This window comes from Chelonia mydas, chromosome 15 (genome assembly GCF_015237465.2).
Source record: "Chelonia mydas isolate rCheMyd1 chromosome 15, rCheMyd1.pri.v2, whole genome shotgun sequence".
NCBI classification, from domain to species: Eukaryota; Metazoa; Chordata; order Testudines; family Cheloniidae; genus Chelonia; species Chelonia mydas.
The window spans coordinates 21,558,656-21,577,139 of NC_057856.1; the positions used below are offsets into that span (position 1 = coordinate 21,558,656).

The 18,484-nt window shown below is 43.2% G+C and overlaps 1 long non-coding RNA gene across 1 annotated transcript in view; it reads right to left on the bottom strand.

Moving 5' to 3' along the window:
* Positions 1-1,165: 1,165 nt before the first annotated feature.
* The window catches only part of LOC122463033, a 28,628-nt gene continuing 11,309 nt past the window's right edge, over positions 1,166-18,484 (bottom strand). The window contains exons 3-4 of the long non-coding RNA XR_006285991.1: positions 6,234-6,320; positions 1,166-1,355 (exon numbers count right to left, since the gene is read on the bottom strand). This is a non-coding gene — a long non-coding RNA (uncharacterized LOC122463033). The remainder of the gene's footprint in view (positions 1,356-6,233; positions 6,321-18,484) is intronic.

Genomic DNA, 18,484 nt, shown 5'->3' on the forward strand with positions numbered 1-18,484 from the left:
TGTGTACTACTGCTCCTTTGAAAGCAGCACATATCCCTGGCAACCCTGAATTCCCTTGAGCTGTTCCCTTGAGATTTTGGCCAACTGTTGATCTTGTAAGATTTCTGCCATCCTGAAAGATGCAGTCCTTGTGAGGCAAGCTGTTCTTGTAAGATGTTGGCAGCATCTGAACCTTATCTGGAAAACCAGGGCCTTTTCTGATTTGCACCCAACTTATGAACAAAAACATGCAGGTGAATTGGGATCCACCCCTACCCCATCCCATTCTGTGGGAATTCAGGGTGGGGCCACAAGTTTCTGAAAGTGGGAAATCAAGCCGTGCATTTGTCTCCCCTCTAGTCTGGCTGTTGTAGGGTGATGAGTTCTGGTCCAAGAGTTGCAACAGGAAACAGGCATAGCCTGTGAGATGCAAAATTTGCATATGACATGGAGACTGATAAAGAGTGAGGTGGCAAGCCACTGTTTGTGCTTAAGTCAGGCCCTGCTAGGACACAATCTGCACTTTCTATGTCCTGTGATGTGTGAGTCACCTGATACTTAACTTCAAAATAGCATTAATGGAAGTTCTGCTTGTGTATTCAGAAGAGGATATGAAGGACATTCCTGTTTTTCTACTAGCAGGCAAACTCTGAGCTTAGCTTTAGTTTCAGTGTATCCATGTGCTCCCTCTGAAAAGCAATCCTGATGCCAATGTGCACTGTAGGAATTTGGAGGAGATGCTATGCTTTGAAATAGAAACTTCAAATCCAGCCTAAATCCCATATAAAAGTTTGATCATGATCCATTCATTGACTTCCCCAGATGAAGTATTTTTATTGAATTTTCTAACAGCTGTCGATAAAATATTTTTGATTATTCTTTAAAGAAACTGACTGTATCAAGTACTTTCTAGAAAGGTGCTATTGTAACTCTCAGTTTATGGCAGCAGGAAGGAGTAATAGGGATATGAAACTTTGAATACCTATAAAGCCTATGGATTGACTTATATTAATCAGCAAAGAGTTCCAAATTCCAACAATTCAGCCTTGCAAGACTCTAAGGGAATGGAAACACGGCTTCTTGAGGGCTGAATTCTGCCACCCCCCTACACTAATCTTTATCTCACTGTGGGTATAAGGGCTGAATTCTGCCACCCCCCTACACTAATCTTTATCTCACTGTGGGTATAGAGGGCAGAATTATGCCCTTAGAATTTACTGCATGTGCATGGGGGTGTAGAAGAAGGAAGTTCTATGAGTGCCCCCTGGCTGGGTGTGCGTGTGCCTGCTCTCTTCTCAGCTTGTGCTGCTTGAGGTGCCCGCTGTTAGTCATCCTGGTGTTCTCAGGCGGGTGTTCAGTGACTCAGCATTCACAATCTGTGGGTGTACAAACAAACAGACGCCTTCTAGGATACACATCCAACAGGGCCTTTTTGGAGCCCTCAACAAAGGCTTTGTCTGCAGCCCTGTCCCTGGGCTCAGTTCTCAATTAGTCAGTCTTCAATTAGTCCAATAGGGCCTATCATCAGACCCTCAGTTACTAACAGGCAACTGAAAGACTAAAATTACTAAAACGACAGTATAAAACTAACTGTAAAAGCTATTATCTAAAAGCAGTCTCTCTGATTGTTGGGCTCCATCTCTAAGCCATGAGGCAGTGAGAGAAATTGAACGACACCCTTATATGGCCTCTCAGTGAAGCACAAGGACTGAATGTGTGCCCTATGCATCCGATGAAGTGAGCTGTAGCTCACGAAAGCTCATGCTCAAATAAATTTGTTAGTCTCTAAGGTGCCACAAGTCCTCCTTTTCTTTTTACTGTCCAAAAAGACTCTGATCTCTGGCATAGGAGGTACATGTGCACCAGTAATGGAATATGCATATGGACAAGCATTTGAAAGGGAACCTAATTTCCAGACAAGGCTGCCAGCACAGGCTATCCAAACTCCAAATATGGATCCTTAAATCAGCACTTAGGGCCCAACTTCCCCACTGCCTTGCTTCTTGCATACACTAATCCGGAGTGGATATAAAATGCTAGAAAATCAGAATGGGAGCATTTTACATCCACTTCACCCAGGTATGAATGTCTGCCCAAGGTACAAGGCACTGGAGAATCAGGTTGGCCTTCCGATGGCTAGCGTATACAACAACATGACAAGTGCAAGAGTTGAGAATTTAGCCCTAATTTTTCTTTTAGACCTTATGCCTTACAGCATTTAATAGAAAATAACAATTGTGTGTTTTTTAAATCATCCGAAATGTAATTATGTCCCTGCTATAAATGCTATACAATAGTTCTAAAAAACTTATAGAAAGTGTTGTGTTCTCTGTTGAATTGTATAGCTTTAAGAGTAAGTAATTTCTGTAGAACCCTATTGGTTTCATCCCTATTAATTTCTGTAGGACTCTTCCATAACTAGAAATAATTACCTTGAAAGGTCATCTCACACAGAAAACTCCCATTGATTTCAACAGTAGTCTAATTCAATGCAAGACTTGCAGGATCAGAACCAGATGTACTTAGAGAAGGAACTGCAATTTCAAGAGGGTTTTTTATTTGATATTGGACTTGTATATGGCTGACCACATACAGCAAATTCTTTTGTTTGCCTTTGTATTTGCCACAGGATGGGGCAAGTAAATCCCTTAAGTTACTTTACTATACTTTATAGTTTACGATGATGGCACAAACATAGAGACATGCTGCAGTCTGTGTTATGCTAAAGAGGTTGTGCTTATCAGCAAGCCTGAGGAAACAATTCCAATAACTTTACTGGCATGACAAGAAGTACAACTATTGTCAAAGTTAATAAAGACTAAATCACTTCAGGAGATGGTAAAAGCCTGTGGCTGAAGTAATAGTGTGAAATTAAGGTTTATACCTAAATGTAGAAACAATGCAGATTTTACCCCAACCAGCACAGGAATTTGAAAAGGTTGCACAAGGTAAAGGCAGTGGTGAGCTGGAGCCGGTTGTTAAATTTAGAAGCCCTTTTAGAACCGGTTGTTCCGCGAGGGACAACCGGTTCTAAAAGGGCTTCTAAATTTAACCGGCCCAAAGTGGCGCCTTAGGCGCCGACTCCATGGGTGCTCCAGCCCTGGAGCACCCAAGGGGAAAATTTGGTGGGTGCAGAGCACCCACTGGCAGCTCCTCCCTCCACCCCCGACCCCAGCTCACCTCCGCTCCGCCTCCTCCCCTGAACGCGCCGCCCCGTGCTGCTTCTCCGACCCCCCAGGCTTCCCGCGAATCAGCTGTTTGCTCGGGAAGCCGGGGCCGGCTGAGAAGCAAGCGGCGGCTTCCCGCTCAGGCCCAGGAAGGTGGAGGTGAGGTCAGGCGGGGGGGAGGGGGCGCGAGGAAGGCCACCCACGTTGCAGCAGGTAACCCGGGGTGGGGGTGCACAGGGGAACCACTCCCTGCCCCAGCTCACCTCCACCACCCTTGGCCTGAGCGGGAAGCCGCGGCCTGTTTCTCAGCCCTCCCCGGCTTCCTGCCAAACAGCTGATTTGCGGGAAGCCGGGGGGAAGGGGGGCGCACGGAGAAGCAGAGCGGGGCGGTGGGTTCAGGGGAGGAGGCAGAGTGGAGCGGAGGTGAGCTGGGGCCGGGCGCGGGGTGGGGAGCTGCCGGTGGGTGCTCTGCACCCACCAATTTTCCCCGTGGGTGCTCCAGCCCCGGAGCACCCAGGGAGTCGGCACCTAAGGCGCCACTTTTGATGTGATCAGTGAGGGGGAGCGGCCCCTGTTCCCCCCCTAGCTACGCTACTCCACCCCTAGGAGCCAGAGGGACCTGCCGGATGCTTCCTGGGAGCTGTCCCAGGTAAGCACCACCGGGACTCCTCACCTCGCCCCCCGGCAGGTGCCTCTGGCTCTTAAGGGTGGGGTAGGCACCCACTACGGTGGCCCATGAGACCCTCCTGCCCGGTTCTGGGGGCAGTCAGGGGACAGGGGAGAGGGGTGGATGGGGCAAGGGTCCTGGGGCGGGGTGTCAAGGAACGTGGAGGGGTTGGATGGGGCAAGAGTCCCGGGGGGCGGGGGTGGGCAACGACCCCCTCGTGGGGTGAGGAGGGAACCCGTTGTTAAGATTTTGGCAGCTCATCACTGGGTAAAGGGGACTGTCTCCCCAGTATATGAGTGTTGAAACTGTTCAAATGACACCTGGAAGAAAATGTCTGACGGCATTATAGCTTATTTTGAAGTTCTTCTCCCCAAGCAGGTGCAGGAGACTGGTCTGAACCACAATAGCATTGGGGATGTATTATGAGCAGAGATGGACCAAACTGAAAAGTTGAGTTCTGGCACTGAACTTCCCAGAAGTTAACTCCAAATGTGAGCAGCACTTTTATGACAAGTCCATCTGTAATTATCATAGAACTGTAGAACTGAAAGGGACCTCAAGAAGTCATCAATTCCAGCCCCCTGCACTGTGGCAGGACCAAGTTAACCTAGACCATCTCTGACAGGTGTTTGTCAAACTTGTTTTTAAAAGCTTCCAGTGATGGGGACTCCACAACCTCCTTTGAAAGCCTTTTCCAGAGTTTAACTACCAGTATAGTAAGAATTTTTTTCCTAATAGCTAATCTAAATCTCTCTTGCTGCAGATTAAGCCCATTACTTCTTGTCCTATCTTCGGAGGACATGGAGAACAATCTCCGTCCTCTTTATATCAGCCCTTAATGTATTGGAAGACTGGTCACCGCTCAGTCTTGTTTTCAAAAGACTAAACATGCCCAGTTTTTTCAACCTTTCCTCATAAGTCAAGTTTTCTAAACCTTTTATCATTTTTGTTGCTCTCCTCTGGACTCTTTCCAATTTGACCACATCCTTCCTAAACTGTGGTGCCCTGACTTGGGCACAGTACTCCAGCTGGAGCCTCACTAGTGCCGAGTAGAGCGGGACAATTACCTCCCGTGCCAGAATGATATCAACGTTTTTGCAGCTGCATCACACTGACACCTCATATTCAGTTGGTGGTTCACTATAACTCCCAGATCCTTTTCAGCAGTACTAGTACCTCAGTCATTTATGCAAGTGTTCAGTGACTCTTCCATAGAGCTTTTACATGGCATTCTATGTTCTTGGAGAGGTGCCTGTTTCAGAAGATTAAAGTCTCTTGTTTGCTTGTTTGTTAACCCTTTGATGTGTAAGGGGTTACGGTGAACTTGTAGGTCTGTGTAAGATCAAATACCATAGGGAACAAAATATTTTTTTCTTGCAATGCTCTGGAAGCTAGGGCCAGAATTTTCAAAGCCGTTTTGGCATCTAATCAGGTGCGTCATTTTCAATTAGTTTCCTAAATGATTTTCAGGGGATAGAGCCAGGTGCATCCATGACTGCCTGGTACCCAGGGGTGGGCACACCTAATTTTGGTGCATTGTGGGCATGGCTAAAGATTCTTGTGCCTACTTGGCATTACCCAGAGTGCCCCAATGTTTTTGCAAAGTGTTCCTTGTTTTTTATTTTAGGTGAATTTGTTGTGCATTTATGACTGGTGGAAGCCACAGGCTGGCACAAACTTGCTAGAGACAGGCAGAGTTGAGCAAGCTTTTCCATACTGCTCTGTCAAGCGATGCATGATTTGCAATCAGACAGCAGGATGGAGAGTACAGCTCTCCTCTCCTGAGGAATTTTGTGAGGTAGACAAAAATCCCCTGGTCACTAGATGCAAATTGTTAGACTTATTCTACTTGTGATCTGAACACAAGGGAAAAAAACCCAAATCACATACAAAAAGCACATAGAATGGTAGGACTGGAAGTGACCTCAAGAGGTCATCTAGTCCAGTCCACATGGCACACTCTGATGTCCTGAGCACCTTCTATGCACAAAATTAACGGGTGAAGCATAAACGTTTATGGAGTAATGGCCAGTGCATACCACATGCTGTCCCCAAAAGGATATGTAATGCATTCTTTGCAAAACCAGTCACAATCCAATTAATGATTAAAGCATTTCAGCCTCCTGTCAGAACATCAGAATAGCCTCCTGTTTCAAATCACTCTGCAGTGAATCAAAGGGACGTTCTTCTATCTAAGAGTCCCCGGTGACCATAACTATAAATAAGCTCTTGTTATTTTCCCATAGAGATGGGTGAGTATTGGGGAAAATTCAGTGATTGTGAAATAATAGTGTGTTTTCAAATCAAAAGGATATTTTCAAATTTGGCCTCTGTATTGCGGCATCCAAATTTGCACGTGCAAAACTTTGGAACTATACATACAAGCTGTATTTGTACAGACAGTTAGACATATCGCTTACCTTTTTTGTCTGATTTACTTGTTCTTCTATAGCACCTTCTAGCTGAGGACTTCCAAGCACTTTGGCTAATTAAGCCTCACAGCAGTCCTGTTGAGGAAGGTAAAAATTTTTACCATTTTACAGCTGGGGAAATTGAGGCACAGAAAGGCGAAGTGACTTGCTCAAGGTCACACAGTAAGTTTGGATAGGAACTGAATGCAGGGCTCCTGACCTTCAGTCCTGTGCCTTAACCACAGCATTGCCCTTTTCTTTTATCACATGTAAGGCCCAGCTTTGAGATGTGCAAAACTTGGGCTCCCTACTACTTGGGAGAATATGTGACATGTGCTGTAGGGCGTTATAAAGGCTTTTTTGGTATTTTCCCGGGACAACTGTATTACTCACACGTGGCAAAGTCTTTTGTGAGTAACTTAAAGGATAAAACCATTATACTATACTACACTATTGTGTATTTGTTAATATGTATACGCACACAGTAAATGTGATGAGCCTGACGGTACAGTTTACACCATTCTCTGACATGGTGGCACAGAATTTGCTGCTGTTCCCCCATATCCAATACCGTGGAACAGTGTTGCTCAGAATGAAGCAACAGCTTTGGGAAATTGGCCTTTCTGAGCAGGTGGAGCCAGATTTTTTCAGAGAGCTCAGAGCCAGATTTTCAAGTGTTCAGTGGAAGCAGTGTGAGATTTCCCATTTAGGTATCGAAATAAGAGTCACTTTTTGAAAAGTGCCCAGTGCTCAGCAGCTCCCATTGTGACATTTTTGCCAGATTTTCAAAACAGCCAACATGCTGAGCTTTTCTAAAAATCTGGCTGTTTATTTGGATGCCTAAATGAGAACTGAGTTCTTTTAAAATGTGGCCCTCAGGCCCTCCTCCAGAATCCACTGAAATCAATGGAAAGATTCCCACTAACTTCAATTGGTTTTGGATACATTGACGCAGTACTTTTAATTAGGGTGACCAGATGTCCTGATTTTATAGGGACAGTCCCGATATTTGGGGCTTTGTCTTATAGAGGCGCCTATTACTACCCACCCTCTGTCCTGATTTTTCACACTTGCTGTACGGTCACCCTACTTTTAATTGCCTGTCATCTGATTTCTCAGCAATTACTGCTTTTCATACTATAAGTATAAAGTCAGATTCTGAAACCCTGTATGCCTATAGGATATGTCTACACTGCAATAAAAGACATACAGCTGACTTGGTCAGCTGACTCAGGCTCACGGGGCTCAGGCTGCAGGGCTATAAAAGACCCTGTGAAAGGGGAGAGTCTAGGGACATGGCTACACTTGCAGATGTAGAGCTGTGTGAGTTAAACTCGCCTTCGGTGAGCGCAGTAGAGAAAGCGCTGCAGTCTGTCCACACTGTCAGCTGCAAGCGCACTGGCGTGGCTACATTTGCGGCACTTGCAGTGGCATTGGGAGAGGTGCATTATAGGCAGCTATCCCAGCATGCAATGTGCTTTTCAAATGGGGGGTGGGGTGGGGTGGAGTGTGACAGGGAGTGTGTTGTATGTGGGGGGAGAGAGAGTGAGCTTTTGTGGGGCTGAGAGCTTGTCAGCATGCTGTCTTGTAAGTTCAGACAGCAGCAGACCCCCCTTCCTCCCCCACCTCTCTCTCTCACACACAGCATTCCACACTAATGCTTGCTTTGTCTCGGAGCAGATAAGCAGCCGGTTGTCAGAAACGGAGCTTTGAAAGGGCATATCCACATTCCTGCAGCGATTCAAAAACAATGACAAGAGTGGCCACTTGACTTAAGGGGATTATGGAATGTTTCCGGAGGCTGATCAGAGCGCAGTAATGCAACACCCCGTTCACACTGACACCCGGGCGTTGTAGCCAAGGTGCAGCAAATGTTATTCCACTCGCCGAGGTGGAGTACCAGCAGCACTGTAGTGCTCTACGTGCCTTGCCAGTGTGGACGGGTAGTGAGCTAGTGTGCCCGGGGCTCCTTTATTGCACTATAACTCGCAAGTGTAGCCAAGGCCTCAGAGCATGGGCTCCAGCCTGAGTGTCTACACTAGTATTTTTAGCTCCAACCAAATATGGACCCACTGGCTTCTCTCCAAATCAGTTCTCATTTTAGATTGGTTTAATGTTTGTTTCGTAACTCATCGCATTACCTGCTGTCCCACAAATGTATACCTTGTCCTGCGTATACTCAATTGATGTTCCTTGTTTATGAAGCTTTAAAACTACCCATGATTATATTTGATCTTTTAAAAAAATGTTTACTTTTAAATCATCTTCCATGTTCCTCTCCTTTTGTATCTCCTGTGTTAACTTCAATGATCGAGCACCCTGTGCTTTAAGCTACCACCTCACAACCCTGACCTGTAGCACTCCCCATATTGTGTGTAACCACATAGAGGCCTGTGATGTTAAATACAAAAGAGAAATAAGAGTGTTGTAAGGTCATATGTTTCTTGCATAAGGGATTTCAAAGGAAGCAATTGTTTAAAGGACTGGAAGATGACAGAAAATAATCTGTGTAATCCAACAATCAAAAAATGTATTCATTAGCACAGATAACTTTGTTGGGTGCCTCAAAAATGGAAAGGTGAGTAGTCAAACTGAGAGCGGCTCTTTAATTCCCCACATTTCAAGGAGCAAAGAATAGGCACTGTCAGTTTGGACTATTGTAGTTTTGACTTTCATATTTCTAAACCTTAGGATTTAGATCTGGATCTTGAAAGTGATTCAGACTTTAGCCAGTTCTCCTGTCCTCAGCTGAAATACAATGTAGAGTGTTTTGAAATAATTGTGCAGCTCTGACCATTCCTTCAATAAGGCATTTTCTACATGAACAGCATTCTTTGAAGTGTGGAGCCATGAAGATGGTGAAGGCCAAAGGTGAAAGCCGTGCAACAGAAGTTTACATTCCAGTCAGAGATCGGGTTGAAGGGGTGAAGGAATTAGTCGATTGATATTCAGTGCTTTGACCTGCTAACAAATAGTTGTGGCACAGGGATTCCACCAGTGGCACATCCTTACATTGTGTATCAGTGGAGAGAAACAAACCTTATCTGCTTTAGTTTGCTTTGGTGGAAAAATCAGCAGGCTTTTGCCATGTGGTCACCAGTCACTGCTACTGGGGAAAAGGGGAAAAACTGTTTGTAATTTCTCCACCACTGAACTGGGTCTAAGAATAACTTAGCCACGGATCTGCAATGGGATGGGCATTTTTTTCAAAAAAATGATGCTAGGAAAGAAAGAGATAATAAATTAATAGGGTATTCTGAGCTGGATTTTAAAGGGCATAGATTTAGGAAAGCAACTCCCTGCTGCTTTCCCCCCCTTAAGATAAGGAAAAAAATCCTCTCTCTTTTTGAAAGTATTTTTATTTAAAAAAAAAAACAAACCACCAACAATTTTTGACACTAGAGAACACTTTCCCCTTGGTATCCAGCACATTTATAACATATTTATAACATTTATAACAGAATATTGCAGAAGCAATTTTGTGCTGGAGATTTACTGTTTACTAACATGGACCCAACCGGACTGAGCACACGGATTCAGCACAGCCAGTGGAGAAAGCACTACATCAAACTCAAGAGAACTGGGTTCTCGTTCCAGCTCTGCCACTGACCTCCAACAAGTCACTTTCTCTTTCTGTGACTCTGCTTCCCCTCCTGTCCTTTGCTTTGTCTCTTACTGTGTGTTTATAGTTTATACAGAACCTAGAACAATGGGGCCCCAATCACTGCTGGGGCATCTAGATACTACTGGTTTGTCTGTGGGATCTTAGGGTCATCTAGTTCATCCCTTCAGCCAATGCACAATTGTTCCTTATTGTATATGTGCCACCTTGTAGTCTGGTTGCCATTTCTTCATATTCAGACTGTGGGGATCATTTTGTATTTGTAGTTAAAAAGCATGAGCTTGTGCCCTATCTGGACAAATAAATTCACCTGCGCAGGCCCCAGAAACTGTAGTCAGGGTTTCTCCCTGTTCAGAGACAGGAATGCTCAATCTCCTGTGGCCACAGAATGCTGGGTTAGGGATGCTGGAGCTAACCCCCCCAATATCTTATTCCTGGGGTAGGGTCACAGGCTCTGCCCTCCCATAATGCCATATGAGACGGTTAGTCTAACGGGAATGGTACCCATGCCCAAAGATACTGTTTCTGAAGTTCGCTAAGGGGGGGGGGGGGGGAGAAAGATGTACAAACCCAAAATAACGCTGTAGGGATAAATGAATTTCACCCCTCACAGACCCACAAAGACAATTAGTGGTACAGAGCTCCCTAGACACCACAATAGTAACTGGGGAGATGCAGCCTCTTGCGTCTCTTAGGGCTATATTGTACCCTTACACTCTATCCTGTTTCAGAATCTGATCAGAGAAAAAAATTAAGAGTCAGAGAGCTGGCCAGGTACTCCATCTGGTGAACTGAACAGGGCTACAACTCCCTGCTCCTCTCCACCTACTTGCTCACAATGGGGAGTATAGGCAAGCATCCTATGTTCTCCTCATCAGAGCCAGAGTCACAACCTGAATAGGGAGTAAGGTGGGGCCTTACTCTCCCTTATCCTTTGCACAGTCCAGGGCTTGGATAGTCTCATCCTTAGCGTTTTGGAGAAGGGTGGATGACAGTCACGATCTGGAGTCTTCTGCCTGCTCATCGGGGGCGGGGGGGGGGGGAGGGAGGGGGAAGAGGGGTGTCCTTGTGAGCAGGTCTAATTGTAGAGTGAGCCTCAAGAAACTGTGAATGAACCTGCTAAGGATATCTCAGCTGTTGTACAGACCTATCTCTAATGAAAATCAGCCAGCAATTCTCAACATGGATCTATTTGTAAAAACAATTCCCACCCACATAAGGACCAACAATGATCTTTCACTCCAGCTGAAGATTTCAAACTTGCCAGTGTTGACAAACATGCATAGAATGGAACAACATGCCAAATTAGCTGATTGTGAGTTGTTTGAACAAATGTGGCAGCACACTCCATCCAGTGAGTGCAAGCAGTTTTCTGAAGAAGGCCATAATACAAAGTATTTCAGTAGTCAAACCTGGAGATTGCTATCTCTGAATCAATCTTTGTAGGAACACCAGCTAAACTGAAGCCAGCATTAAGAATAAGTGACCCCTTAGCATGCCACATTTAAGGGAACTCTGATAAGGAATGTGAGCTCTCTCTAGGGGGCTTTTCATCACTGCACTTTGGAGTGGGAACCTGGATTACAGGTAAATTGGGAGGGGAAATGCCAAAACATTCTTTGCCTAATATTCTAGTACATCAAGGTTTGCCTCCAGGTGACAGCACACAGTAGGCCCTTAGAAAGATGCTTGTTCTACCACAGATTATAGTCGGTCCAAAAAAAAAAAAATTGCAAAAAACATGCAACTTGTCCCTTCTTTGGTCAACATTTCCATGGAACATGTCAGATTCTGAACATTTTTCAAGTGGCTCTCTCTAAGATAAATAAATAAGGTAGATTGTTCTATGGTTAGGGCATTAGGCTAAAACTGGGCAGACTTGCATTCAAATCCTGCTCTGTCATAGGCATCCTGTGTGACTTTGGGCAAGTTACTTGGTCTCTCTACACCTCAGTTCCCGCATCTGTAGAACAGAGACAATATTATACCTCTGCATCGCTGGGGTGTCGTGAGGACAAATACATTACAGATTGTGAAGGATTCAAATACTGAGGTAACAGGGCCCATATAAGTACCTTAAATAGATTATACCTCCTTTTATTTACTATAGAAAGTACCTTAGCTGCTGCAAATGCTATGGCTGTACAATTGCTAATACTTCTTTAAAAAGCCAACTGATAATTAAATGAGCTTTTTTAAAGAGCTGTTGCTAAATACTCTCTTGATGGCAATTACTAACCACAGCTGAAATCAGCGGATCGAAAGACCAGGCTGACCCCAGAGGTAGTTCTAAATATTTTTTGTACCTGTATATGTAGACTGAGCAATTGGGTCAGGGTTGGAAGAGGAACAGAACACCTCAGTTCAGTTGGACTCATAAAAAGGGAAAGGTCAGGTTTTCAGCTCTTTTATTTGTCATTTCACGAAGGTTATTAATAGAAATCTGTTAAGAAATGGCTACTGCTGTCATTATCTGGCACAACCTGGTCTTAGGAATGGGCAGCTAATACAGTGTATAAAGTGGGGGAGGAGTTCTCACATCTTTCCCTCAGGCCTCCCCTCTCCCCTGAATTTCTTGTGGTTTTCTTTTAATTTCTCTTGTTGAAAAGACCGAGTGATCCTTTTCCTCAGATGGTCTTGCTGGAACCCCCAACAGAGTGTGAATAATTATTCCCACTCTGTTAGGGCTTTGATAAGACTCTTACAGCTGCCTTTTGCTCAGCCTCTCAGCCTTTGTTCCCACTGAAGTTATTTTCTTTCGGGGGAAGGGGGGGAAAGAAGGTGAAAGCTGTAACTGTAATACAATCAAGGAAAACAAACCAACAAAAAACAAGCAACCCCTAACCCGCTCCCCAAAAATAAATAAATAAATCCATTAATGCACTGGTCAAAGGAAGGACATATTCCATGGTGAGCAGGTAAATTTCAAGTGTTTACATCTATTTTAAAGAGACCGTATGGACAGTTTAGAAAGAGAATAAGCTGGAAATGGATTTGAAATAAGTTATGAATATCAGCTTTGACCTTTGACTGGCAGCAGACAGTCCAGTCATTTAGTTAGCCAGAATACACTTTATTATACTGAATGTATGTCACCAGTTTGGAAGGTTTTTACAGCTTTACCATGACTACTGAGAAGCACATTTGGAAAATGTGTCCATGAATAGACCCAAGCGCCCTATGTGTTTATACCTATGGATATATATGAATTAAAGCACATTGCGGCCTTCTCTTCCCCTTTGAAAAGGACACAAGAAGGTATTACTGTTGACTAAACAAAAAGCTTTGTCTGAAGGTCTGTATGCTCTGATGCTCATGGGACTAGGCAAAGAGGTTAATCCTAAATTCAAACATCCTTTCAAGCACTGATTAGCTATCTTAATACAAAGGACCACACATTACAAAGAAGACCATTTTAACCTTTCTGCTTCAGTTCATGTTCTGTGTACCACAGGTCAAACTCTGCTCACTGTTACACCACTGCAAATCTGGAGTAACTCAAAGCTTAGATGGCTATAATTGTAAGCAAAACTTGGTCCTGTTTACATGTCCATCCTGATAGGAATATGAAGTAAGCAACAGCTTGACCCAAATAGGTTACCCTCCAAATTACTGGAAAGCAACCAGCTGTTGAGATGTGCTCCGTTATGAAAGTTAAATAAACCTGAAGCCTATAGGTTTTAGCTGCAATCTTACTGTAGTCGCTGTGGTGCCAAAAAGCACCGTGAGATCAAAGTAATGGTTCATACAGCTCTACTGGCATTTTGAGAAGATTGGAAGATAAATAATTCATACCTTAAAAACAGCGTTGGGTTGAGGATATTATAGATTAATTCCATCTCACACTCTTTTTTTTTTTTTTTTTTTTTGCCAGTGGGAGACCTACTGCCCTTGTCCCTTTCTTCTGATTTCTGAATCTGCCACAGGCACTGTTAGAATTACAGCACTGATAAGAAAAATCTGGCGTGGGATTTGAATTAATGCTTTTAGACAAATCTCCATTCCATCTCTAATTCTAATGCTAATTACATTTGCAGATCAAAGTCTGTTCATTAAAGTTTTTCTTTTGAATGTATGTAAAGATTTTACTTTATATACATATATTTATTGAAATATTTTTCCAGTAGGGATCAGATGTTCCTAAAATATATTTGGGGCAGCATGGCTTTGGCTCCCTGGTATTCTTCTTTTCAACCTTTTGTATGCATTGCATGCAGTATTGTTCCGTTAGTTACGTGCAGCCCATCTTGCTGACTTTTAGGTTTAGAGTTAACAAAAATCTTGGCCAAAGTGTAGTAGTAATAATCAATGATGACAGACTGTGCTCCTGAAAACATTTATAAACATGCTTGATTTTCAGTTGAGTATTGCCAACTCCAACTTTTCGGAACTCATGAGTCAGCCTCCAACAAATCATCAGACTGTCTTGAAAATAATGAGATTTTTTAAAAATAATAAATGTTGGGTTGTTTCTATTTGCCTCCTGGTTCCTGAATCTGTAGAGTTTGTATTTTCCAACTGTTACACAACCAAGAGATCTAGAAACTTAAATTTTATTTTAAAATGAAAGCTGAAACTCTCATCATGTGGATTCAGGGATATGGGCTTTAAGAAACACCCAAATATCACGAGATCCGTAAAATGTGAGAGCTGGCAACACTGCTACAAGTCTCACTGATTTCAAGCATAAAACTAGGAATGTGCATAAATGTTTACAGGATTGGAGCCTTATTTTGCAAATGGCAGATCTAGAAATTCAGAGACAGTGATTTTTAGCACCAGAGCTGTAGCAAAAGAGAACAAACCAATCTGGAAATGAAATAAAAGGAAGGAAGGAGAGAATAGTGTAATCAGAGTGTGAAAAGTGGGGATTAGGTGGTGAAAAGGTTCCAGTTGCATGCAAAAGGCAGCAAAAGAGGTTCAGAGTGTGAAAAAAGCCAATTAGTAGAGTATAAATCTTTTTTTAAAAAAAGCCAATTTTTGAAATAAAGAGGTGTTAACTTTAAGCGGCTAGGGAGAAGATGGGTTTAGAGAAGTGACAACCTGCAGTTAGGAAAGAGGGAGGTAGTAAAGAACTGATCAGGAAGGAAGAACACCATGAAGAATGAAGCCATATATATGTTATTTATATGTAAAAGTATGTCATGAAAACCCCTTCCCCTTTCTAGACATTACGCTGGCACTCTCCTGGAGGTGTGATGCAGATAGCAGAATTCTGGCTGCTTCCTTCTATCTGCAGGCTGTAGCAAAGGGCCTGCTGACTCAGGCAAATTACTTGCAGAATCTCCTTAGATGTCAGACAGTGTGACTCTTCCTATCTCTCCCAGCAACAGGAAAACAGTCAACAAGAATCATTACCTCAGCTACGACAAAGCTATCCAGTGGTTTTCATTCCTTCAGATCTGACAGTCACAGAGTATAAAAGGTCCCTGCTTAGCATGGGGCAGCCTTTCTGTACCTTTCCCCAAACACCTAGGAGTATATCCGGCTCAATCCTGTTACAGTAGTCAAAATCCTCCTGTACAGATGACAGTAATAGTGCTATAAACTCCCATTCACCCCTCAACAAAGTCTTGGGTTCCCTTTCACCAGAAATTGCTTCACTTGGGTTTTGTTTCTCCAATGCATGGATAAAATGAAATACTGGTACAATAATCTAGTCACCATGAGGGAATTGCAAAAGTCTTGCAATTCACCCACTCAGGCAAAGGTGATTCTGTTATCCAACCTGTGAAAAGAAGTAGTATCAGGCATTGCGGTCTCTGGTCCATGCTCTCTGGACATATCTGCCTGCAATAGGAAATTGAAGAGCCTGGGATTTTCCTCCCTGTTGATATGCAGCCAAACCTAGGTTCCTTGCAGACATTTGGGGGAAGAACTAAGCAAAACAAAACATAGGGTCAAATTCTGCTGTCATACACACCAGTGTAACACCATCAACTTTGGCAGAGGTTTTTCCAGTTTGCCTGGTGTAACTGAGAAAATAATGTGGTCTTTGTCCTCTAATGTAAAATATACATAGACAATGGTGCAGCTCATGCATTCAAGAATCACATTCTCTGACGCCTGCCTGGACAGGACCACTGGTTTGATTCCTTCTCCAGCAAGTGTTACCCTCACTGAATACCTGAGGACATGCTCAGATTTTGGATACATGCAGGAGGGCCTCAGAAATCCTCCCAAAGAGCTTGAGTCTCAGGTCTTAAGAGCGGATGTAAGAGCTGTCAAAGGAAGCCATTTGCAATGCACAACCTTGTTATTTTGGTCCTACAAAACTCAGGAATTGTGTCATATATTCCTGAATGCCAGCTACTAGCACCTTACCAATTAAACTAGCTATTAACACCCATAGCTCACTCCTTTATCAGTGAATATATCCTATGATTGGAGCTGATCAAAAATTTTCCAACTACACTTTTAGTTTCTTCAGAAAATGCTTATTCAGCAGAATGAAGTGTTCTGTCAAATCTAGTGCAAATTCATTGAAACTTTTGTAGAACTCTGCCTTCTCCCTAGGGCCAGTGGATGGGTAGCACCGCTCCTGCTGTCAGAGTTGGGTGTTCAGAGAAGCAAATGCTCTTGTCAGTTTCACTGATGGGAAGCTGAACAATTCCTTTTTGGCTTTCTCTTAAATCCCTTTTGGTGAAAATTTGGGGGATTTTGATGTTTTGTCCCTCTTTGGGATGAACCTTTTTCTCAAAACCTTGAACGTTTTCATAAAAAGGGATCCTCCCATTTTCAGCCAGCTCTGGCCATAAATCACATTTCCTTCTTGATTTGCCACAGACTTTAGTGGAAAACATTGAACCAGGGTGAAATCCTCTTCCCTTCTGTTTTTTTTTTTTCCATGCTGTAGGACAATAACTCAGACAGACTCAGGCTGCCACAACAAACAAGGGTTACTTTATTGCCCAAACAGTAGTTGTGTAAAATTGGAAAGATGTAGTCCTTTACGGAAGGAAAATAAATCAAAAATATAAAATGTAACAAGCTAAGTCCTCAGCCAATGTAAATCAACACACTTTCACTAAAGTCAGTGGAACTATGAAATTTACATCAGCTGAGAATCTGGCCCATTAGCTGTGCCTGACAGCTCACTGTGGGGAACATACATAGTTTTATCCAATTAAATATTCAGGATGGGACAGTGGGTGACAGGGGGAAAGAGTCACGACACAAAACCAATCATCTATGCTCCAGCCCTTTTCTCAAGTGATATGTCAACATTTCTGGGAGCATTTTTCCTGCCTATTATTGTTATTTTATTTGTATTACCATAAGCACCTAGAGAGACTGTAAAGCCTGGTCTACACACAGTTTTCGTTCTGATTTATCTATGTTGGATAGGAGTGATTTTTGTACTGCTAGGTTTATACCAGTACAATCCCCTAGTGTGGACACAGTTATACTGATATAAGGTTGCCTTATAATGGTATTTTAACATATCGGAATAACCTACACTGATATAAGCATCTTTATATTGATAGGACTGCATCCACTACTGGTTTCAAACTGATATAGTTAAAGCAATACAAAACCTGTGAGTATACAAGTCTTTACATGAAACCTCTAACATTATCTGACAGAGACTATAGGAAAATCAGAAGAGGCTGGGGACCAACTAGTGCTAAAATGTGCCTTCCATAACAGAATTTACGCAACACTTAAGTCCCACTTAAATCTTCAGAACAGGCCTTCAGCAATGCATCAATCCACTGCATTAATCCCTGATGTGTGTCCTGCTACTGTGTTCTCCATAATGATGAACTTTTAGGCATCAAGTGCATACCCCAATCAGCTTGTAAAACAGCAGCAATGCCAGACATTGACTTTTACACTTGTATCTATTTCATCACTTGAAGTGCTATGCTCATTTCGTTAATACATTTCCATTATGACTCACATCCACACACACGTAACTTAGAAGCTATTCTTTTTAAGAATGGAACAAGGCAACCAGTAATTCCAAATCAAAACTCTGTCAAAAGGCATATAGCAGGGTTGTCTTGGCTGGTTTTCAAAGATGTTAGAAATGGTGATAAGCTGTAATAATAGCTGATATGGCAAAATAAACACAAAGGAAAAATGAACTGGGAAAATCTGTAGAAAAACACAGTATCTCTTAAGTTTGGTGCTGACTCACAGCTCTGTACTAGCTGTGTGCCATCCATGTTCATTAGATTGGCAAAATCCCTTGTGTATGGGCTCTCAACCTGCTCTGTACTATGAACCCCCTTGGGCCTCTGCCCCCTGTAGCTGGGACCCCCTTCCCTCCCATTTAATAATATGGAAAAGGCCAGGCGGTTATAACCCACTGACATCTGTTTGCCACCCCTGCCCCTCTCAAGGTCATGAACTCCACATTGAGAACTTCTGTTCTAGTGGACTTCAAGGAGCCTCTGGCTCTTCTTCATTTTCCAGTTACAGAAAACTCTACTTGGGGAATATTTTGTATATATTTGAGGGGGCAGGGTAATTGTTTCGTTGGGCATCATTCTGGTTAGAGTTGAAAAACTTTATCAAAGAGGAAGGTTTACATCATTTCCTAAGGGTGGGCAGACTCTGTAAGTAAGAATCTTGTACTAGACAAGGAATGGACTAGATGACCGATGAGACCTTTTCAGTTACTAACTTTGGT